Consider the following 23,461-nt stretch of genomic DNA (forward strand, 5'->3'; position numbering starts at 1 on the left):
AAGAACAACCTTGGAGCATTTGCTGAGATAACCCGTTTTATAATGAAGTTCTGCGATGGATCGTTCTTCATTTAAAATTAGAAAAAAGAGTAATCCTCCACTTAGCTGAGTATTGGGCCTATATATAGGTCTACAGTAACAGAAATATATTGCTAGATTGCTAATAGCAGAAAAGCTGGGAACAAATTCAAAACAATTATTCATTTGGAATTTTGAGAAAAAAACACTGCCTAAATTTTTGCGAAATACTGAAATTCACACACCAAATAATACAATTTAAAGCACAAACAGCAATGTAATAAAAAAAATTATTTAAATTTAAATAGAAATATTAACAAAATGGTTTGCGGGTGATTCAAATAAATTATCTAAATAGTAACCATGCATAAACCTAATTCGAAGAATATTTAGAAAAAGACAATAACATATAGACCATTTTGGGAATAATTTTAATTACAGTAGTTGTACTTGCAACAATTAAATTCCTAATAACAAATAATTATGTAAACGATGCTGTGTATACAAATCTGAGTATTTTCCAATAACGAACATTTTGAGTAATATTTAATATTTTACTGTGTAAATCATTTTAATTGGTAATATTGTAGCTGGTTTCAAAACAATATTAATTTATATAATAGAAGTTTTTGTTAAATAAAAACAAAAAATATTTTAGAAAAACGAAAAACGTAATTAAAGTTGTTTATTAAACGGAGAATTTGACTATAATATATAGAATATTATTTTTGGAAAAGCATAAGAGAAAAATTTTTTTAAATTATATCATGTGTGCCTTACAGCTCTCCTCCTTCTTTCTTTTAAGCATTGAATTTCTATCTTTCTCCCTCACCATTTATGAAACCGCTCTAAACGCATCCGCTACACTACTGGTGTTCATTATTTTATTCTATTTTCTTTTTTGTTTTAAATTTCATTTTGTTGCATCTTGTTCATTTACCGATTTCTTCAATATACTATAGTTCCTTTTTTTTCTAATTATCCTTCTATTTTGATGCCTTCCGGTTATGCTTGTTTTTGCTGCTCTTCTTGTGTGTACTGTAGCTGTAATGTTTTTAGTAGTTGTTGCTACTACAAAAACAAGTTGTGGAAGGTATAGTACATGTTCACATGATTTGCTATAGAAGTTTGTGGTGCACAGTGAGTATGTATATGTATTGGTATGTTGTATGTTTATGTGTTGGTCGATTACATTGTAGTTGTGGTTATTGTTACGGTTATTATTTGCTTGTAACAACTATTATTTCCTTAGTAGTTGTTCTTGCATGAGGTATCGTTTACTCGTATATATAATATGTACATTTAATCGTGCGCCTGTGCGTATGCTTTAGCTTGTGAACTACAGCTGTCGCTAATTTTAGTTTTATCAGCGATCACTGTAACTCAACTCGTTACGTTTATTTAATATGCATATATCAACATACAAATTTTGGATTTCGCTTAAGTTCATATATTTTTGGTCTCATTTACAGCAATGTAAAATTTTTGCAACCATAATGATTCGTGGTTATTCACCTGTTTGTGGTATATGTCAAATCAACACTGCAATTGCGGTAATTCTAACCACAACTTTTTCAATAGTTTTTATTATTTGCAACTGTTACGACATTTGACTGTTTTATGTGATTGTATTTGTTAATTTAATTGCATTTGTTATTGCTGAAGCCTGTTTATATTGTGTGTCTTTGGTCCTTCTACTACAAGCAAAGTATTAAAAATGTGTTATTCATGCACTTGAACAAAAAGTCGACCTTAGTAGTGTTGTTTTTGTTCCGAAAGCACTTAAATTTTGACCAACAAGTTTGCCCACTGTTGAAATGTTTGCTCATAATATCTCTCATATAATTTTTCAAGCATTATGTTTGACCCCTATAGATAAGAGCCGTAACATAGGCTACCTTTAATTTGTGTATGTTTATATGTGTGACTTTTCCCATAAGTTTCTGTCAAAAAGTTTATAGTTACTTAACTTTGAAACCGGGGCGATCGTTTTTCGGTCCATACCAACTACTAATCTCCTATATGCTTTCAAAAGCATCCTTCGAGGTAGTCTGAGGTAGAGTACTAAAAAAGTCGAACTTTATGCCTGTAAATCAATAAAAACAGCATTGAAGCAAAATGCATGAAGACGCTTCGCAGTTACGTGCAAGCGTTTAAGTAAGTGAAAGCGTGCTAAGCGCCAAATTGAAAGAGATTGAGAAAACTTTTAATCAATGTTATTCCAGTTAAACGGAAAGGAGCATGCTGAGCTTTACAAAAGCGCTGATGCTTTGTAGGCAAGCAATAATAACGGCAATTCATATCTGTTCAGACATACAAACACACTTATGCCTAGCGATTTTCTAGTATTATTTCGGTGAGTGCATACAATATTTCAAAGTTGTAATAAAATGTAAATTTGACTAGTGCTTAAAAGCAAATTCTTCCGCTAAATTTAAGAATACAAAATAAAAGTGAGAACACTGAAAACTGTTACAACAAGTCATGAGAGAAAACTGGCAACCTTAATATTTGTACATTTATTTACAAAGATTTAGAGAGGAGTGGAAAATTTGCAAGTTTTTGAAGTATAATTTTTATTTATATAAAATAGTTATTATTGGTATAAGATGATTGGTAGGGATTTTAACGAAAAAATATGAAGTATTCTTAAATCCTAACCCAACTACCAAATTCCTGAGAATTAAACATAAAGCAAAATTCTCCGCTAATATTAAGATGTTGGTACTTAAAAAATCCTCACTTATTATTGTATATTATCCAAATCCACTTCACAGGCACAGGCATTAGTAATTGATATGCTCCATGTTGAAGTTAACGCAAGAAAAACAAGTTGTAAATAAGAATGAATATAGTCAACTTTTCCACTTAGAAAATAATTCAGCTTCGCTTACAAATGCATGCGATATCGAATTTCCCAACTTAAAAACAATAAATTAGATTCTGAAAACAAACAAATTAACGCACATTCACCTTCAGTACCAAAAAAAAGCCGAAGAACCCACCGAGGGGAGTTTATGAAACCAACGAATTCGCAAGTATGGAATTATGACTTTTAATAATGTGCTTATTTTTGCTAGCAATTAAAAGTTCGCGTCGAGCAAGCACCAGTGCGTATGAGTGATAAATGTTTTCACCAACGCTGTGAACGAGTGTTGCATGGCGGGTAACTTATTTAACTATGTAGTATTGTAATTAAAAGCTGCGAATGGGCGCTGTTGCAGCTAAGCTGCTGTTTATATCTGTGCTGGTGTTGTTGAAGCGCCAGCTGCATCCTGACTGACAGCTAAATGAATTGTTTCTTATTAACTGTATAGAAATGAAATCCGCTAACTGGTTTTAATATACAATGAGCGTCTGAACGACCGTTGTCAGAGTTAATTGTAGAAATGTTATCACTAATGAATTTGTTAAAAGACAAAAAATTACGCGGGTGAGCCGCGCTGCACTTTATCTCTTGACATTGACTCCCCTCCCGTGCCTCAATGATGACTACATCGCATATTATGTTACAACCTAACTGAGTGGGTTCACGCAACTTTGTTCTAATACTAATTAACTAATACATTTTAAAACTCGTGACATTTTTCCAAACCGAAAAGCTCAAAATAAATGTATTGAACTAGTCTTGAGAGTCGTAGTACAATACATTATTTTGTTATATATTCAATAGTATTGGCGGCGCACACGATATAAGAATTATTTGCAACATTTTTTTTACACCTTGGGTTACAACACAATCTAGAATAGGAAAATCAATGTCTAAGTGCGTTGCAAGTTCGGAGTAGGGAGACCCGTCATACGTATTTCTTCGTATATGTTACTATAAATGGCATTTTGGTCAAGGTAATAACTATAGAAGCCAATTAAGAGCTATAGAAGATATATGATCAACGAGTTTTTGTGATAAAAAATTGAGAATAAGGACTCAGATTACCTACGTCATGCCTTAGAGCCCTTACTACAAACGACGTTTTCTGGTCCAAATATAGTAATTGTAAAATCCGTATCAGTGCTGTTGCTTGACTACTTCCGAGTTACTTTTTTTTTTTTTGTTTGTATGCTGCCATAAATGAGCGACATTATGAAAAAAAACCCCGTTACTGACATACAACAAAATGTTTTTATATAAAGCCCGGGAATAATGACAGAGCAGCATACAAGACTTATCTGTTACAAAATCTCTCATGTTTTCCAGTTTCACAACTTTCAAGATTTCCGTGGCTATATACGATAGACTGAGGGAGAGTGGCACAATATGGCAAATATTTCTTAGAAAAATCGTAGTTGATAGAAAATTAGAAAAATAGGTATGCTAGGCACCCGCTTTCATTTATAAAACTCAGTTAGAAAAATTAAAAATTTCTAAATTTTAAATTTAAGCGTTGCATTTCTCAACTGTAATTAACCCTGGCATCATTAAGGTGGTTACACAAACCAATTTTGCTAAACTCCTACTTGTAGTTTATTTAATATTTTTTCCAGCAATTCAACATAGTTATCATTCAAGTTGTTTAGATTTTATTAACAACATACTCGATTACTACATAATTACTGTGAATTATATGTTTTCTTAACTGATATTACTAAATTCTTTGAATGAATTGCATGCATTTCAACCAAAACAGTTGCATAACGAGATGCTTTCTTGCAATTTCACGAGAAATTGAAGCAGCACGAATTAAAATTACCAAGCAAATATCCTAAAGCACTGCGGCAATGTGGCATCAACCAGCAAACACTGATTATTCATATTTCAATTGCAATAGAAAATAAAGCAATAAGTTGCTCAAGATTTTACTGTTCACTGAATCGTTGCACTTCAACAACCGACAACGCTTGAAAGTCTGGAAACTTGAGAATTTCATGAAATTATTTCGTTTGCTTTTGCCTTCTGATAATATTTTCTTATCTCCACTTTGTAAATACATATGTGCGTAGGAACTTTGAGAAAGTTTGGTAAATGTGGAATAGAAAATGTTTTTACTGTTAAATCAACAGATTTACTCGCATTTATTTAAGAGCATTGCGAGTTTGTACAAAGGTTGCGCTTTAAGTATTTTCAAATTGTTGATTGGCGCTGTGTTTCCTTAAATAATTTTGAAGACTAACTTGATAATTTTGCAAACGTCCTTTTCCTTCAAGTAGCTACTCATTTCTCGAAACCGTCGATATGGGAACAATATATATATACAAACTGATCTTTTTTTCATACCCTTGACAAGATATATTCATGAAACACGGCTCAGTTTTCCATCCAAGGCAGCGCTACAATCTCCGAACAAATTGCATATAGTTGTCTTTAAAACTGATCGGACAAAATCAAGATAAAAATCTGCTATAAAAATGCACCTGTGAAGGTTCTTATAGCTTCGGTGCAATCAAATTTATCGTTTTTTCTTGTTCTTGAATGCAGTTCTTTCGATGCTTGAAAATCTCATGTTTGCATGGTTAATAGCAGTTTGGCCTTACGAAGCCTTTAAATTGAAGTACATACTTTAGCAAGCCAAAGTATGGCTGCATTTGCAATCCATATTTACTTTAATGGTTCATAAGTAATAAACAAGCATCTGAATAAGCATAGTTATTGACCGATAGGGCTTATTTTAAGCACAACATCAAAGCCAAGGTCTATGTCGCTAATAATGCGTGGATGGAGCCGATTCTGAGCAGGTGAACACACGCACACTCAACACTCTGGTTACACGCCTAGCTGCCTAATGAACTGTGAAATTGTGCAAAACGGCGTATTAGGTAGTTCTTAAAAATACACACCAACATCAACAACACCCATACATACATATAATGTAAGTTTATACGCCCACAACAAATTGAGTGCAGTATAAGTGCTGGTATTTACACTAGTCTTACTAAAGGCGTCAAATATATTTGGAAACAAAAAATGAAAACAAAGAAAATTCACGTTAACGAAGCAACAAGAAAAATGATAAGCGAAGAAATCCAAAATAACATGATTAGGGTAAAGATTAAACGCAAAATGATTTGGAGATGAAGGTAAAGAAGTTAGCGCCCCGAAAGTCCTACCGTCCGTAATGATAATGCCAATTCCAAATCAGCAATGCGTAAAGTTAAAGCATGCGAAAATAGAATGAGCAACAATATTATAAAATAACGGATTTTTATCTTTCCAACGCAACGTGCACGGTCTGCGCGCCATTTGAATACATGCTTTGAGTCATTTATTTCTCAAAAACACTTCGTGCGACGCGATTGTAATGCTCCGAGCTGCAACTTTCTTGTTTCGCTGCAAATTACGAATGCTTGGCGTGGATAAAGTGAAAGTTAAGAATTTTATTGTGGGGTTAGGCAAAAGGGGGGATAATTTTGATTGCAATCTGTTTGGATTCTGGAGTGCTTTGCTGTTTTCTTGGTCGCAACGATTTGTTTGTTTGTTGCTTGAGTTCGCGTTTAAATTGAGCTTGCGCTGTGTAATCCTTCGAAATCATTTCAATTTATATTATTCGCCATAAACACTAATGCAAATGCTTATTCGCTCTTAATCGCATTTGCCTAGATTACGTACCACTTGTAGTAGCCTGAAGGCTGAAGGCTCAGGAAAGTGCGAATATCTTATACGCTAGCTACGCTTTTAGAAATATGTAGAAATATACAGTGTAAAATGAGTTCCTAAAAGATGACTTGAGCATACTCTAAAGATTAGCATATCCAGAATTCACCATATAATGCGAAATGTAAAACAAACAGATAAAAGAAAACCGGAAAATATCCAGTTGGGCCATTAAAATTTTGTCAATATTCTTTTTCAAGCAAATGAATTGCTATTTTAACGCCGCTTTGTGTGAATAAGAAAACTTAGCAAATTCCTTGTTTTTTTATTTATATGTACTTGGCTTCTTATCGTTATTGACAAATGGCTTTTAGATATTTTTTTTGGCTAGACCCTTCGTTTCTGTCACAAGTCTGACCCGCTATTAAATGTCGTTTTTGCCCCAAGCGATTTATGAGTAATGCACCAAAAAATAAAGTACGTTGATTTCACAAATTACCGACAAATAATTCACACATTTTTTTCATTGCATTACCAAACCTTTAATACCCTCATAGCTACGAATAATCTATGAGAAGATTTAAAAAAAGAATTACAAAATTGCTATTTTGCTACGCGCCCAAAAGTAGAGTTTTTTCAAGTATTGGCATGTTTGTAAAGCTGAAATCATTTGTGGTACATTCAAGAACATTGAGGGCAGATTTTTGAAACAAATGTTCTTTTTTCTATATCTAACTTTAATAGATAATTATTGAAACAAAAAATATCGTGCAAATATGTGAAATTTGTTTGCAATCCATCGTCAAATATTGGCTCGATATTTAAACGCGTAGACGACCCCCTTAAGAAAGAAATTTGCTATAAGACGCGTTTATGTGACTTTTGTACTCTTTCATTTTGAAATGCTTAGAAAATAAATCTAGGTTATATTTATATATAAATTTAAGAAAATTAGTTGCTTCGTTAATTCTTTATGTAAGTAATCTGTAATCATTGCTTACCCATCCAAAAACAGATACTCCAACGATTCCACAGCACATGATACAGCATCTCGTATGTACTGACGAACTCCACAACTTTGACTTAACTGAGATAACTTCTCGCGATACACTTTCACTACACTTTTTTTCACAAATTTTTAATACAATACAGCTTTTTTATTACATGAACATTTCATATACACAAATATGACAGACACAAAAAAAGTTATTAAACATGAACCAAACTGCTGTGCCTCTGCAACGATTAAACAAGCCACTGAAGCCCTTAATGGATTAAAACCCTCTCACTATGCATTTTACTACTATTCAATAAATTAAATTTACCACTTTTAACTGAAAATGCTCATACAAAGTTCCACCGCAAAGGACCAAGATTGCTTATTAGCCAATTCGCTCGAATTCACTTTTCACACGACAAAATTGCACACCACAAACATAATAAACACCAAGCCCAATGCTTTAACGACATTTATATCGCACTTTTACATTTTTAAACTATTTGATTATTACAAAACTTTAACCGACTTCCGCTCTTGCAATTCTATGCAAATTATCGTGAAATTACTAAGCACGCTGTACGACAGCTGATTCGAACTACAACGAAGTGTAAGTATCACCACTAGGTGGCACAATATCAAGTAGGACTTGTTGTGATCGCTATGAACTTATATGAAGTTATGTAGATATGTACGCTATATATGCCCTAAACTGGATATATTAATTTTGTCACGAACTTTGTAACACCTAAAAGGAAACGAAGCATAATAAGCTGAGTGATTTAGCCATGTCCGTCTGAGACAATGTAATCTTTGAAGAAATTGTTCAGATCAGATCACTATGTCATATATGTAGCTGCCATACAAATTGAACGATCGGAATCAAGTTCTTGTAAGTAACCTTTGCATTTGTGAAGGTTATTATAGCTTCGGTGCAACCGAAGTTAACGTTTTTTCTTATTTTATGATTTTTTTAACTATTTTTTTTTTTAATTTTGAAAATTTTTAAACAAATATAGCACAGTTTATCAATACAATAACATCGCTTTTGGTGATATCAGTATATAATTAGTAGTTTTAAAAATCTGTTAAGTTCAATATTTCATTTCGAATAACTTTACTGCAAAACATTTTTAAACACAATTTATTATAATATTTTTTAATTGAATTTTTATTCTACACTTGTCGTGCCACAAATATGCAAATTCATTGAAATTATAGCCGCATGTAAGCTCTCGTACAATCTTGATGATACTTGCATGCACTTTGTAAATCGTTTATGCAAATTTAATATGATAGCTTATCACGACATCAAACTCATCACATACGTTTATTCTCATGTAAGATATTTTAAATACATTACAAAGATAACAACGGAGATTAACCTTGTATAAAGTTCCACTTGCTGATGTCTGCGTCGAGTTGGCAAATGAAACACTTAACGCATCTAAGAATATATGCTTAAGAAACTTTCATAAAACTCTTCTGTTTAAATACTTTTTACTCCCAACACACGAGTTCTAGAAATATGCCATGAAATTGTGCAGTCCATTGCAGCGCAACGCACTTTTCCGATGTTTTTAACACATTTGACATAATACTCAAAAAATATTAGCCTCAAGCATAATAAACAAATAAGGCACTATATAAAAAGTATTTTTATAATATTCACTTAATTTCATTACATAAATACATTTTTAGCGTTTAAATTACTCTCGACAACTATTTGTGATACTATTTACAACTTGTCGCGAATTTACTGAAAGCAAATAACCGTTTGGCGGTATTGATAACAGCTGACTCATTTCGAAGAACGCTAAAGTGTGATCAACAGATGGCGCTCTGTAAGTTACACTCCTTTTGATCGGTATGCATCATAAAGCGGATATTTATCTTCAGAAGGAAACGTCGGAGATCATATAAATTGTATACAACGTACATAAATGGGCAGCGTGACGATCACAGTCGTCCATCTGTCTGTATATACGCGAACAAGTACGTCAGTTTTTAAGGAAATATCGAACTGAAATTTCCAACGCGTCCTTTTCTGCCAAAATACTGCCGATAATACTGATAATAATCAAAAAATAAAACTGAGCGGCTACATTTTAGAAGGCTGTAACTCAAAAGCTATTTGAGATATCAATTTAAAATTTTCGTATATTGTTTTTGAATATATTATTTTAAATGTATCTAGGTGTTTCCCTTAAACAAATTGAAAGCATTTTACTTTACTAAAAATAAAAACAAGAAGAACGAATAACAGATTTAAACGAAATTTTTATTTTACTTCAAAAACTCACCTAGTTTTGCTTTTAGCGAGTAGATGGCGAATCGCTGACTTTAAATTTCCGTAGTAAGACTTAATAGCCTTTAATAATTGTCGACAAGAATTACTGCCATGGAATTTTGAATTAGCCAACTCTCACTAAATGTGTCGTTTAACGGCATAAATTTAAGATTCTGTATTAAAAATTTAGAAGCAAAACACCAAATTCAATTACTAACGATTTAAGCGCCAACTATCGTAAATCAACGAAAGTCATTACGAAATCAATTTGAAAATTGGCATAATGCCAGCCATTTTTATAACCGTGCATTTGTAACTGCATGCAGATGTTTGAATGTATAAGCGAACGCTCAAATGACCAAATCTGCAAATCTGCACTAGCGTCAAATATACGCTGACATCTACAAACATACCTACAAACATACCCACATCGAAAATGTCACCAACTTCGCCAATGGTAGTCGAATAACTCTTATAGCGATTTCAATTTAATTGAAGTAGCGTCAAGTGCGAACGCCCGAAAAAGTATGCCACGAATATGCCACTTCAATACTGCGAGCATAGCAACAACAATAGCAAAAGTTCCAACGACAAAAAATTGCACAAAAGCAATGTGGTGAAAATTGAATGCAAATGCCCTTACCGCATTTCACACACACACACACAGGCACAACGCTGCTTGATGAAAGAAAGATTGAAAATTCGGTCAGACCTGGTTTTCATAGTTGGTTGTATGTATGTAGGTAGGGTGGCGGTTTGGTGTGCTGCCTACTTGGCTGGGTTGATTGCATGTCGCTTGCGTGGTTAATGTGAAAAGTTTGATTTTTTGTAAATCAATTTCAATGCCGAATTTCAATTCAATGGTCACCAAGAACTTGAAAAAAGCGCGATGCGCATACAAATGCAAATGGACGCTAGATCTGTCTTGTGTATATACATACTCGCACATGTACATAGATGCATATGTATGTATGCACATTAGTAGTTACTGTCAGTGATTTTTAGAACTTCACATGTAAAAACCGTGATTAGAGAAATATTTATGTATTTGTACAGTAGGTAAGTGCAGATTTTTACATTTATATGAATTTTAAGTGATTATGTGGAGAGTGCCAATTTTAGATAAAAATATGATATGACACAACATTTTTTTTGGCAAATAGTTTCAGAGATAAGAGCGTATTTGTAAGTATTCTTAGTGTAATCGAGAGTCGGTGCGGAAAATTTTTCCGAAACAGCTAGACCGATCGACTTGAAATTTTTACACGATCTTCTTTGAAATATATGGCAAAATTAAACGCCGATTATTATAGTAAATAAAATTCTATAAATACAAATTTTTTTATTTACGTTTCAAATAAAATACCTTTTTAAAAAATTCTAAAAAACGTGAAAGATTTTTTAATGGAGTAAATAATCTGTCTAACTCACTTTTTAAATATTTTTAATTGGATGTGTTAACTCTACTAACAATTTTCAGTGGCTAGCAACTCGAAAACTCTCAAATTGAGTTTATTTATTATGAAACTGAATTTAGCACTAGACTCTATTGGTTGAAAATAGAAATTCAAAAACCTATAACTTGTGGTCGTGAGTCTTATTCGGTCAATATTAACCAATATATCACGTTTGGTAATTTTTTTAAGGAAATATCTTATGAAAACTTTTTAAAATTTATTTTTTGAATATAAATTTTTTTTATATAAATTATTTATTTTTTAAAGAATATCTAATGTTATGAAAACATATTTAAAATTTATATTTTGATTATTTGTTTCCAAAAGTTTGTTTAAAAATTTATTGTTTAAAGTTTTATAAATTCTTGTTCAGTAAAGTAAAATTAAAAATTTCTTAAAAGTTGATAGTGCTAACTCAGCTATCCAAATGATAGTAATAAACTCGTATATAATTTCAAAAATTTCTCAGCTAATATTACAGATTTAAGTATTTAAATATTGTTAGGTGTATTCTTAGATTATAGTACAATGTTTTGCAAGTCTATTTCCCAATAAAAATATATAATACTTTACACTTTTGCATGAATTTGCATGCGCAAACTTTTAAATTCGCCTCCGCAAACAGTTATTCATTGAAAAACGATCTAAAAATAGTAACCTGTTGATTTCATCCACTTCTCACATTAGCAGATTTTAGAGAAATTGCTGTTCATACTCAGCAACATTTCAAGGAAACCAGTCAAAAACAACAAAAACAATCAAGTTTAACAGTACTCGATAAACAGATTGACTGCGCATTTTCTGCTAAATTTTCAAACCAAATTCTTCATCGAATTTTGCAGTTTTGTGTTGTAATGCTCACGCATGCATACTCACTTACAGAGGTGTTTGTATTGGCATATGCTTATAAGTGCTTGTATTTGAGTCAATTTAGTGAATGCATCGCTGTCGTTGTTATTTTTGTTTGCAGCTTGAAACAAATAAAGGCACACCATTGACTACTCGCATGTGTGTGTGGGTGTGTAAGTAATTTCATGCATATTGCATGCTAGCTCACACAAGTATATGGCTGATTGAGTGCTCTTGACAGCAAATAAAATGGAACTGGAGGCACGACTACCACTCGCTGCTGCCAGCGCTGTTCAGACGGAAAGTTATCGAGCTAGTTGTCTGCCTTTTTATTGCTGCTTGCTTGCTTCGTATATGCGCACTTGTTGTCATCGCCACCGCCACCGCCATCGTCGTCGTTGCTGTTGCCACTGCCGCTGCCTCGTATCAGGATTGATTTCAAATCTGTAGTGACATTTTAATTGGCGCTTAATTCGCGCTCACCAGCTATGCAACCGGCAAACCTTTGAGCGCCTGCATGAGCAACAGCTTTGGCTGAAATAAACACCGCAACAACAACGGCAATGCAACAACAAAAGACATTAATGGCACAGACATGGCAGCCAGCGTGGTTCGCAAGCGGCGCACAGCCAAGGACTATGTGGCAGGGCAACAGTTTGAATTGTCAGCAGTCAGTATGTGTGAACACACACGAGCATCTACACATACTCATACTCCACGCGCTCGAAGTCACGCATCAATAGCGGTATATTGCAGTTGAATGCACAATCCAAATACCATCACAGACAATAACATTCACAGACACACACACCCACATTCAAGCAGGTCATAGAAAGTGCACACAATTTCGTATTTGTTATTCTTGTCATCTCTCTATCATGTTCTCAATTTAATTTATTTAATTTTCTAACTTGATACGCTATAAACTCAATTTGTGTGCAGCTGTCACTTGGGAAAATTCAACTCAAAAAGTAAGTGCAAGTGAATTCATTCAGGCAAGAATGAATACAGATTTATTTAAGAGTATTTTCATACAACTTTTTAATTGAGTTCATTGTTGAGAATGGAAATCGTGTTAATAGATTGCGCTTGACTTGCATAGCAGAAAGGAAAAGCAAGAAAAAATTTTGAATACAGCTTTTTGTGTTTGTACGACGGTTTTTCATTAATTTTTAACTTTATTAATTTTTTTAAGAAAGTTTCATACGATAGAGATATTTAAATAATATTTACCCGAAGTTTCAAGGAAATTGATCGTTATGACCTCATCGGTAAAAGTTTAAGTCATCCGCTAAAAAGTGTCTAGTTGCCACGACACTAAAACGGTTATAATTTGAAAATAATTAGAATTTTCCTTAAATATATTTTAATTTCCAAACTAACGAAATATGAAAAAAAATAATTTTTTATTTTAATTTCTAGACAGGAATAGTAGGTTTAATTTCCAGCTGTAACTTTTCGGGAATTACGTATACTGGAATATGCTGAGTAGGTTATATACTTACGATTATTTCCATTGAAAATGTGATATTGATTACTATTATTAGAGTAAGCTGTATATGAACATTAGCGTTATTTCCCAAGTTCATTATGTTTTTGTTACATGAAATGTACTGAGCATTTATACAGCACACCACGACGTATGAGCTACGTAGAATTTTTATATGACACTTCTTTGAATGCTCAGTACATTTGATGCATATTTTTAACTGCGTTTAACTTTTAAAGCAATGTTTCTATGGAAAAAATTATTGAAACATTTTTTTAGAGCGCAATATTTTATATTGGAATATTATTTTTAAAGTGGTACATTTATTTCTTTCGAATATGAAAAATGTATAACAAAAAAGTTCGAAAAAAATTAAAGTAAAACAAGAAAAAACATTAACTTTGATTGCACTGCAGCTATAATACGCTTCACAAATACAAAAAGATGCGTTCCGACCGATATCGACGGTGCCGACTAAAGCGCAGTTTCATGGAAGGAAAAGGATGTCTAAAACTTTATATCGATATCTCAAAAAAACTGAGGGACTAGGCTATGACTATAAGTCTTAAAACGACTCATATAGCATATTTTTCTAAAATTAAAATTAAACCTCAATAGACTGTTCAGACTTGTGACAGCGACAGTTACTTATAAATGTACAAGCATATTTACATTATTTCTGTTATTATCGCTTACTAATTTATATTTGCACATATTACCACACACATTAAATGAAAAATTTGCATGTGTTTATACACATTCGAATATAAATACATATGCTGGGTTGAGGCGCAAATGACGAAAAATATCCCTTACATGCTCTTTGAAACTGATATGTGTACCTAAGGTAAATGAACCACCGAGAGAAGAACCCCGTCATGCAAATCAGTTGAGGTGAACAACTTGAAGTCTCGCAATACATACATACATACAAACATGGCAGACAACTTTACGTTGTGATTATGTAAATTTATGCGAATCGTCGCTGGTTGCTGCTTAAACGCCGAATTCAAGAGCATAGCACTTAGCAGAGAAGGATAAGTAAGTATGGTCTATAAGCAATTTTGAGTAGCTTAAATTGTAAATGTTCACTAGACAAAAAAAAAATCGACATATTATATTTTCTTGCAAGCTAGTACAGATATCAAGTAGCGAAGGTAATGTTTAAAACTGTAACAATTTAAATAAGGATAACATGGTGTAAATTGCCGTGGCAAGCGCACAAACACCTTTTTGCTGGGGTTGGGGCATAACACAGCATAAAACACTTATCAAACTGTAGTAATTACGTATGTATGTTTGTGTGTATGTAGAAAGTAAAGCAGAGGTATGAAAATATGTGAGTATTAGTGTGCGCCCCAAGCACCAGTCTATTGTTGTAGTCGCCAACCAACGCTGTAACCAAAAACCACAGCGTAAGTGCCTCTTTATAAATATTATTGCAGAAACACACCCACCCACATACACTAAGCCACTTATGGACCAAGTAGAATATGGATAAAAATAAAAATTTGCTTTCAAATCACCGCGTTGTTTGCAGGAAAAAGCAAAAATAAAAAAAATGCAAAACCACTTCCTCCTACACAAAGCCATCACGCTTAAATAGCTCCCAAGAGTCAACGTGATAAGCATGACTTGTGCTCTAACACGACGCAAAGTTTTCGCACGTAACGGTTTTAATGCAGTTTGTAAAGCGCTCAGGTATGCACTTGTTGGTACATTCCGCTCGCCCAACTGGCTATTATCACTAATTTGCGAACGTTTAAAGTTGTTGGCGAGCTAAATTATTACTTGAAAGTTGTGTGGATAGAATTATCAGCTGATCGTGACCGCGGAAATTAATTATTAAGCGCAAGATGTAGTGCTTGTAAATTGTTATTGTAAGCATTGTAAGTTTTTACGCTAACTTTACTTGCACTTAAAAGAATTGTTTCCAAAAAGACGTTTTGTAAGTCGAGGAAATAAATAATTATATACCAACAACTATCTGGTTTCATGAAAAAGGCATCTTTTTCGACAGGATATCGAAAAATATCAACAGGTTAACAGCATTTCTTAACATTCATCCCTCCTTGTGTGAATAAATCACTCACGAGGGTAGCAAACCTAATTTTTTTTACAGAAGCGTTGAAAGTTATTCTTATGCAGAGAGCTGAGAAAACAGATGCATGTATTTATGTATGAGGGGTGATATATATGTTTAGCTTTGAGTTTATCAGCTCCATGTACTACATCATTTTTCACTTGCAGCCGAGCGAATCTCGACAAGATAATGTGCGGTGTTCTCATAGCAATTTTTGGGATAGCCAGGTGTTTGCTATAGGTCCCCCCACAGGTTTCCAACTTGCAAGATTAATTTTTATGAAAATAAAATTTAAATACTTACACATTTTATTTTTTAATTATCAGGCCAGCTGCATTTGTTTAAGGTAAAAACCACGCTTTTTGAGAATTTTTTTCGAAGAGGCAATTTTTTTAAATAAGTAAATAAAAAAATTTACAATTACACAATTTGATGTACTTTAATAATCGGCAATTCAATCTGAAACATTTTTAGTTCCATTTTTCCCGTCGCCGATCTCTAGGAGTACCTCCAAATAATAAGGTGTCTGACGGGGGATGAGCATTTTTCTGCTTAAAATTTTCGTATCCATAAGCCAAAACTTATTTTTATTATAGATGAATGCGGGTAATGCTCGAAGCACTGTTAAAAATTTTGATTTTTCACAAAATGACGGCTTCTCAAAAAGTTGTTTATTGTGAAAAAATGTAAACTTCAGAGTGACTTAAAAAATCTCAGTTATTGTTAAAAGTATTTCTTCAATCAACCTGACAAAAGTTTTTAAGAAGGTCGTGTAAAAATTTCAAACCCATCGGTTCAGCCGTTTCGGAGGATACCGACGAAAACACCGTTTAAAGCTGTTTACACTTAGTTAAAAAATTCTTACAAACACACTCCTATCTGTAAAACTATATTCTGTAAAACCGAATCAACTTCAAATTTTCGGGGTATATTCCCAAATTTATGTGCATACGGTATAGTATATGCAAAAATGCGATTTGTTTTAATTCACAAATGGATATAACCTCCTAAAGGTCTCGCTAGACCTTCTAAGATGGACGTGTTTCGACGATTAGAAGAAGCGCTGGCATGAGTGCATAATATCGAATGTGGACTATTTTGAAGGCGACAACGTTAATGTAGACAAATGAAGAAATACTTCTTTTCAAAAAAACGAAAATTCCCGTTATATTTTGAATACAACTTATACTAATTACCAACATTTTAATTACCATTGTCACACCATCTATCCTCACCCATATTTTCAAACTCATATGTAGCTTTAATGAATTAAACAAATCTGTCTCACGTAGGTAATCAACTATGTAATTAAATAACTGTACCAACATAATCAAACTTAGATTACGATAAACTCATGTGATATTATTTTATTTTATGGTCATTGAATAAACAATTTCGAACGTGTACTGAATACCTGCAGAAGTTTGGCCAAACTTAATATGAAGCAAATAATTATATGAGCTATATATCACTTGCTTACTGCAAGAACGTCATAACTTGAAAATGCGATTTTTCAATTAATTAAACAGGAATGAACATTAACTAGAGCTTTGTACGGTGTCAAAGTTTTATGTTTTTATGCCTAATAGTTTCTAAACGACGAATGTATATGCCGTTATTATTCAGTAGAAAGTGAGCGAAACTTGAAACTCAAAAGCGTTTTCTTTCGAGATGGCAAATTTTGAGTTATGATAGTCTTGCAGTAAGTAAACGATATATGTATGTATGTTGATGCTCATTTCAGTTGAGCCTTAATTACAAATCTAAATATTGTTTAGGATTCACAGAGAGTAGCTTTAACTATCTAAATATGCGTATTGAATATGATGCAATGAAAGCAATCAAATTGTAATTATATCTGCTAAAATGCTGTCCGAGTTTCAACTTTACGATACGATAATACTTTTAATTTTGTTTCAAGAATATTAAAATAAAATATGTATATGGTCAGGGTTATGACTGTAATTAATACATACATATATAATACAAGTATATAGAAATTTAATATATACATATGTATGTGTGTAGAAATTCACATATACTGCAAATGTATGCGCACGATTAGCCTAAACGTTAGCAAATATTTGGTGTTATTTCTTTTAGTTTTTGTTTATTGCTTGCAATTAATGGTGAAAATGGCCAATTAATTGCATAAGTTCGCCAATTTTCGGTGGACACAGGTGAAATTCATGCTCGGCAATTAACATTAATTGCGCTCATATCTCATGCCACAGAAGCGACACGAAAAATGTGGCAAATTAATTCCTATTTTCAAACGGGCATACTTATGTATACGTGTGAATGTGTAAACGAAATTAATTTCAAATACAATTGTTCTAAATATGCTCTGAAAGTAATGTGAAGTACTTTGGTTAGATGTGAAATTCCAAATTGAAAATTGTGAGTTTAAATAAAATAAAATCTGCTACAACTTTGACTAAATACTCTCAAAGAAAGAAAAAATAAAATAACCTTTATTTTAAGGCTTTATTTAACACGTTTTTGAAAATAGTATCAACAAGAAAAAACGTTAACTTCGGTTGCACCGAAGCTATAATACCCTTCACAAATACAATAACTTGATTCCGATTTAGTTTCTTGAAGATACCTCTTCAATTAAAAATGTTTTCCATGGAAGCACTTTATTCCGATTGTTCAGTTAATATGACAGCTATATGCTATAGTTATCCGATTAATACGATTTCTTCGAAGATTGCACTATTGCCTTAGAAAATAACTCATCCCAAATTTCGTGAGGATATTACATCAAAAAAAAAGGTTGCAAACAAAGACTTGCTTCGCAGCAATATGCGTTAAGGGACCGATATCGGCCACTCCGACAAATGAGCAACTTCTTAGTGAAAAAGGGCAGGTGCAAAATTTCAGACCGATTTCTTAAAAAAAACTGAGGGACTAGTTTGTATATATACAAACAGACGGGCAGACGGGCAGTCAGACGGACAATGCTAAATCAACTCAGCTCATTATGTTGATCATTTATGGGTGTTACAAACTTGGTGGCAAACTTAATAGGGTATAAAACTTCAGGGTATAAATGTTTAAATTAAGGCCTAGAGTGATTTTTGAGATTCAACAAAAAAATTACTGTTTGCGAAAAAAATTCAAAAGTTGACAAAATATAAAATTTAAAAGGGTTGATTTTACCCGAGATTTGTATGGTTTTTGAAATACCAAAATTAAATTTTTGATTAGATCTAAAAGCGGATATGTCATTATACGGAGAACCATGCTGAAAGAACTAGACAGTGATCAGATCATTTGCCTGAATAAGTAACTTTAAAAGATAAACTAATTGCCCACATTGACTATTGGCGACTACATTTTAAAAGGCTGTAATTCAAAAACTATTTCAGATATCGAAATCAAAAGTATTATTTTTAAAACTGTACCCTATCGAAATATAGAAAAGGTGTCGCCTTAATCTTTTGATGCAAAATCTGTCCGAATCCCCTCTGATCTTGTGCTATTTGAAACAAAGTTAAATTCGCGACTGAGAGACTAGCTAGTGAAGTACATACGTTGCTGGCTTTACATACAAAATTGCAATTAATACCAACTAATCGTTAGTAGTTTACCCGATAATAATGCAATTTTTAAATTTTCACAAGCTTCGAGTCTTCGAGTATCATTGTCACGCGATTTGAAAAATATAGTTTCAATGTTTGGAAATATAAATAGGTATAACATATCCCTTAAAAAAAAAAAACTTTTTAGAAATATTGTATACATATTTAGCATTATACAACAGCAGTACATTGTGTGAAGAATTCACACCTCAGTAAATCAGAACAAACCATTTTTATATATCCTTCTTATAAATATCTTGTAGAAATATTGCATATCAAAAGAAACTTCACTCTCATCACGTTTTTTCATCGCATCTCTTCAAGTTTACCAAATATTTATGACCAACTCATCGCATGACAACAGCAAATACTTGAGTCCATCTCTCTGCATTTCGATCGCTGCAGTTAAGTTAAATATAAATGCCGACACGTAACTCGTAAATCGATTGAGCTTCTGCATCCCTTGCAATTTAACTGGCGTTACATATCATTTAATCGATCAAAGGTGCGTGCTTACCACCTGATGACATGACTCAGCCGCAAACGGAAAATTGAGAATTCTAACTGCAAGCACACGCATACATATAGACATATATATATATATATATATTAGCAAGAGCGTATGCCGTATGTTTAGAGAAAATGAGCTTTGGGAGTTGTGGCAAGTATCTGCGTCACTTGAAATGCTTTATTCCACCGCACTAGCAAAAGTGAAATTCCCAGAAAATATACATATATACATATAAAATAGTGTGAGTGTGTTGATGTATGTGTACTTTATCTGCGCAAAGGTGGAAATGAGAGGCGATGAAAGTTATTGAATGGCAAATACTTCAGTTTATTTATACACTCTTACACGATACAGCCCACAAGCATTTTAATAAGGACTAATCGATTAAAAAAGGAAAAGCTTTGAAAGCTTTCCGTCAATACTTTGTTTGCTGTCATTCATTTCAATTTCTGATATAATTAAAGGGAAGCCAAATTACATGCCAATGCGTTGCATTCAAAATGAGAATGATGATGCACAAATATTTTAGCTATAAATATATTTTTATATATTATATATTTGTGATACTGTTTTATTCATTTAAATGATCTGAAGTTTTTAAAATTTGTTTGGGATGTTGTCGCATAATAGACCAGGGTAAATAGTTTTTGTAAACAAAAAAATCATAGTAGGATGAAACCCATTGGAAACAAAAGATAAATTTACAAGCATTAAAGCAAATATAATTTACGGGTGATCTGGAAAAAAAGAGAGGGGAGGGCGTGGTTGAATTAAGGGCTAAAAACGGGTTGTATCGATTTTTGGAAAAACTACGAATCTATAGAAAAATGTTATACGGCAATGTTGTAGGTAATGAAAAGATCTATAACTTTTGTTTAAAAACTTTTTTACATAACCTCAAAATTGATGTGAAAAATTCAAATAACCAAGTTTTTGAGTTTTTTTATTTTTATCTTGTACAATACAAAAAATTTGTTACCTTCTTATGTCCCAAACATACTGTTACTTTTTACCTTACTTCGACTTTTATCAAAAATTGTCAAGTCAAAATTTAAGATTTTTTTAAGAAGTCTAAAGGTTTTATCTTTGTTGATGTCTCCAATTTCTGATGATATAAAAAATATATACATTACTATTATACTATGGTAAATTTGCTCATTCTCACAAGGCGAATTCTTAACTAGCTGAATTATTCGCCATAGACAGGAGCATATAGTAATTACTTGGTCCAGGCCCGGACTATAAGGTGGATAAATAGGAACGTCACAACCAATCTTCCAGAGCTTCTCGCGAGCCACTGTTGATGTGTGTGGCCTGGCGTTGCCCTGATTGCATACTATTTCTCTCCTATTGGCCAAAAGGGTCCACTTTTCGAAAATTGCTAACAACGGACAGTCATGTTGACAGTACAGGTCCGAATGACTATAAGATTCCCTGCCTATCCAACTAAACACATAGCAAAACCTTCCTGAACGGAAATCCTGGCTTGACCACTGTTTGCTCCGGCTCCTGTCGATTCGAACACGACAATTTTCGCTTAATTTTCGTAAATGACGTAACTTTTCATCACTAGGAACCATCCATGAAGTTTTTCTACGTTAACTCGTGTGAAATCCATAGGTTGAGCTACTTTCTGTCTCCAGCTCTAATTAAATGGTTCAAAACGGTTTTTTATGCTTACATGATAGTCGGACTCAACGATTGCCATAATTTTATCGATATTTTTGACAAGTGGCTTTCCAGAATATGGTGTATCTTTGATATAAAAATTACCGGAACGGAATCGACAAAACTAAAATTGCGCTTGATAGGTTGTTACATTGTTGGTATCATAATAATTATTTATATTTTCAGGCGACATTTTCGCCTTCATAAAAGATATACTATAAGGTAATAATTTCGATTCACAACTACAAACCGCAAATCAAAAGTTTAAAATATCCGTCACTGATTAATTAAAAGCAAAATCTACATAAATTATAAATTCTCATCACCAATGGCTAAACTTAACTAAAAACTCCATGCAAATTGCCAAAATATATTAACTTGCATGCCCCAACAAGCTGCAAGCGGATAACAGTTAGTATTGTTTCATACGAAACAAGCTCAAACCGCACAACCAAGCGCTCCAACAAAAACACACACAGTCGCAGCAACAATCTGAATGACACAATCAAATGCTCTCCACAGTTTCACATTCAATTGAGATATACACAAATTACCACGCCCACTCAGCAGTCGAAAACCTCTTTCTATGTAGGCTACCCTCCTCTCCGTCGGCCCGTTCGTGCGTTCTCTAGCAAAGCCACAGCACAATTATGTTCATTTTACTGCATTTAAAGCGTTTTAGCAAACGATTATGTTTGCAAGTATGTGTGTATGTGTATATGTGGCAGCGTTACCGCATAAACTCGCTCATTCATCGCCAATTCATTCATGCAATTGTTGGCCAACCAGCAGCCGCTGCCACCACCCGCCTAACAGCCAACAACACCCGGGCTTCATTCGATATGCTCGTTGGGTTTCCTGCATCGCTGTTCAGCTGGCTGCTTGTTGTGCCATTCACAATTGATGCGATCCCAGACTCAGTGGCCTATTATATTAAATAAAATGCTGTAGATCTAACAATTATGAAATTGTTAAGGAGAGATTTGCATCAGAAATTTGTGATGCACACACAAACATACACCCTTACGCAGATAAATATATGTATATAAGTAGAATAGCGTCAAGCATTCAGGCATTCCCGTTATGTGCGCTAATTGGCAGCAATCTGAAAGTTTTCGAATACGCGTCGGTTATCATTTAATTGCACAACAACAACAATTACCACCATTTAACACGAAATGCAATGGAAATAGTTTGTCCTTTTGAAAATTAGCTAGACTGTCTACCAGAGCACCATTAACTTTATTTTAATTAATGAATTCCTCGCATAACGCTGAAGTTTTTAAGCTCGCATAATTTTGTATCTCCGCTCAATATTAAATATCACTTTCGAGTAAATATGCGGCAAATAAGTACATAATAACGGTTGTTATTTCTCTTTGTCTTTTAAGGTAGTTTGGATATGAGGAAACTTAGTGGAGCCGCTGTAGGCGTAACTACGCTTTAACCCACTCAGTAATATTATGATGATACTCAGTGCTGTCTAGAGAAAACCGGTGCCGGTAGATGATTGTAATGAATTTTTGGAGACAAAAATCTGCAAATCAATGTTGTATAGCACTGAGCCTACCTGTGAACTCCGAGCCAGGGGTGAATTGTACCTGATGTTGCCCCCTCTCTCCTTAAATCCCTCTCCACTAAATCCCCTCACATATTTCACTCGACATTGTTGAACTTGTGAAACGTCAAGTAAGTTCGAATTGTCAAATTTGACGTATAAAAAGTAAGTAGTTCACAAACAAACACTATTGGATGAGATTGGGAGACATGACGCCTTCTGGAATATTCGAGTAGTATTATAGCACACTTCGATGGTTTGGGTTATATTACTGCTGTAAGGATCGAACTTTTACAACTTGTTCGAAAATCCCTAGATGCGCGAAGATGCTTTTTGCAAATCCATTCTTTTTTTTTTCAAAACACGACTTATTTCGAAAAGCCGCCATTTTGTGAAATATCAAAATTTTTACCAAATTCGATCAT

At 33.4% G+C, this 23,461-nt stretch overlaps 1 long non-coding RNA gene across 1 annotated transcript in view; it reads right to left on the bottom strand.

Moving 5' to 3' along the window:
- LOC138855861 (uncharacterized) overlaps positions 1-9,298 on the bottom strand; it is a 129,469-nt gene extending 120,171 nt beyond the window's left edge. The window contains exon 1 of the long non-coding RNA XR_011394986.1: positions 7,549-9,298. This is a non-coding gene — a long non-coding RNA (uncharacterized lncRNA). The remainder of the gene's footprint in view (positions 1-7,548) is intronic.
- Between the last annotated feature and the right edge of the window lie 14,163 nt (positions 9,299-23,461).

The sequence above is a fragment of the Bactrocera oleae genome, chromosome 2 (genome assembly GCF_042242935.1).
Source record: "Bactrocera oleae isolate idBacOlea1 chromosome 2, idBacOlea1, whole genome shotgun sequence".
Lineage (NCBI taxonomy): Eukaryota > Metazoa > Arthropoda > Insecta > Diptera > Tephritidae > Bactrocera > Bactrocera oleae.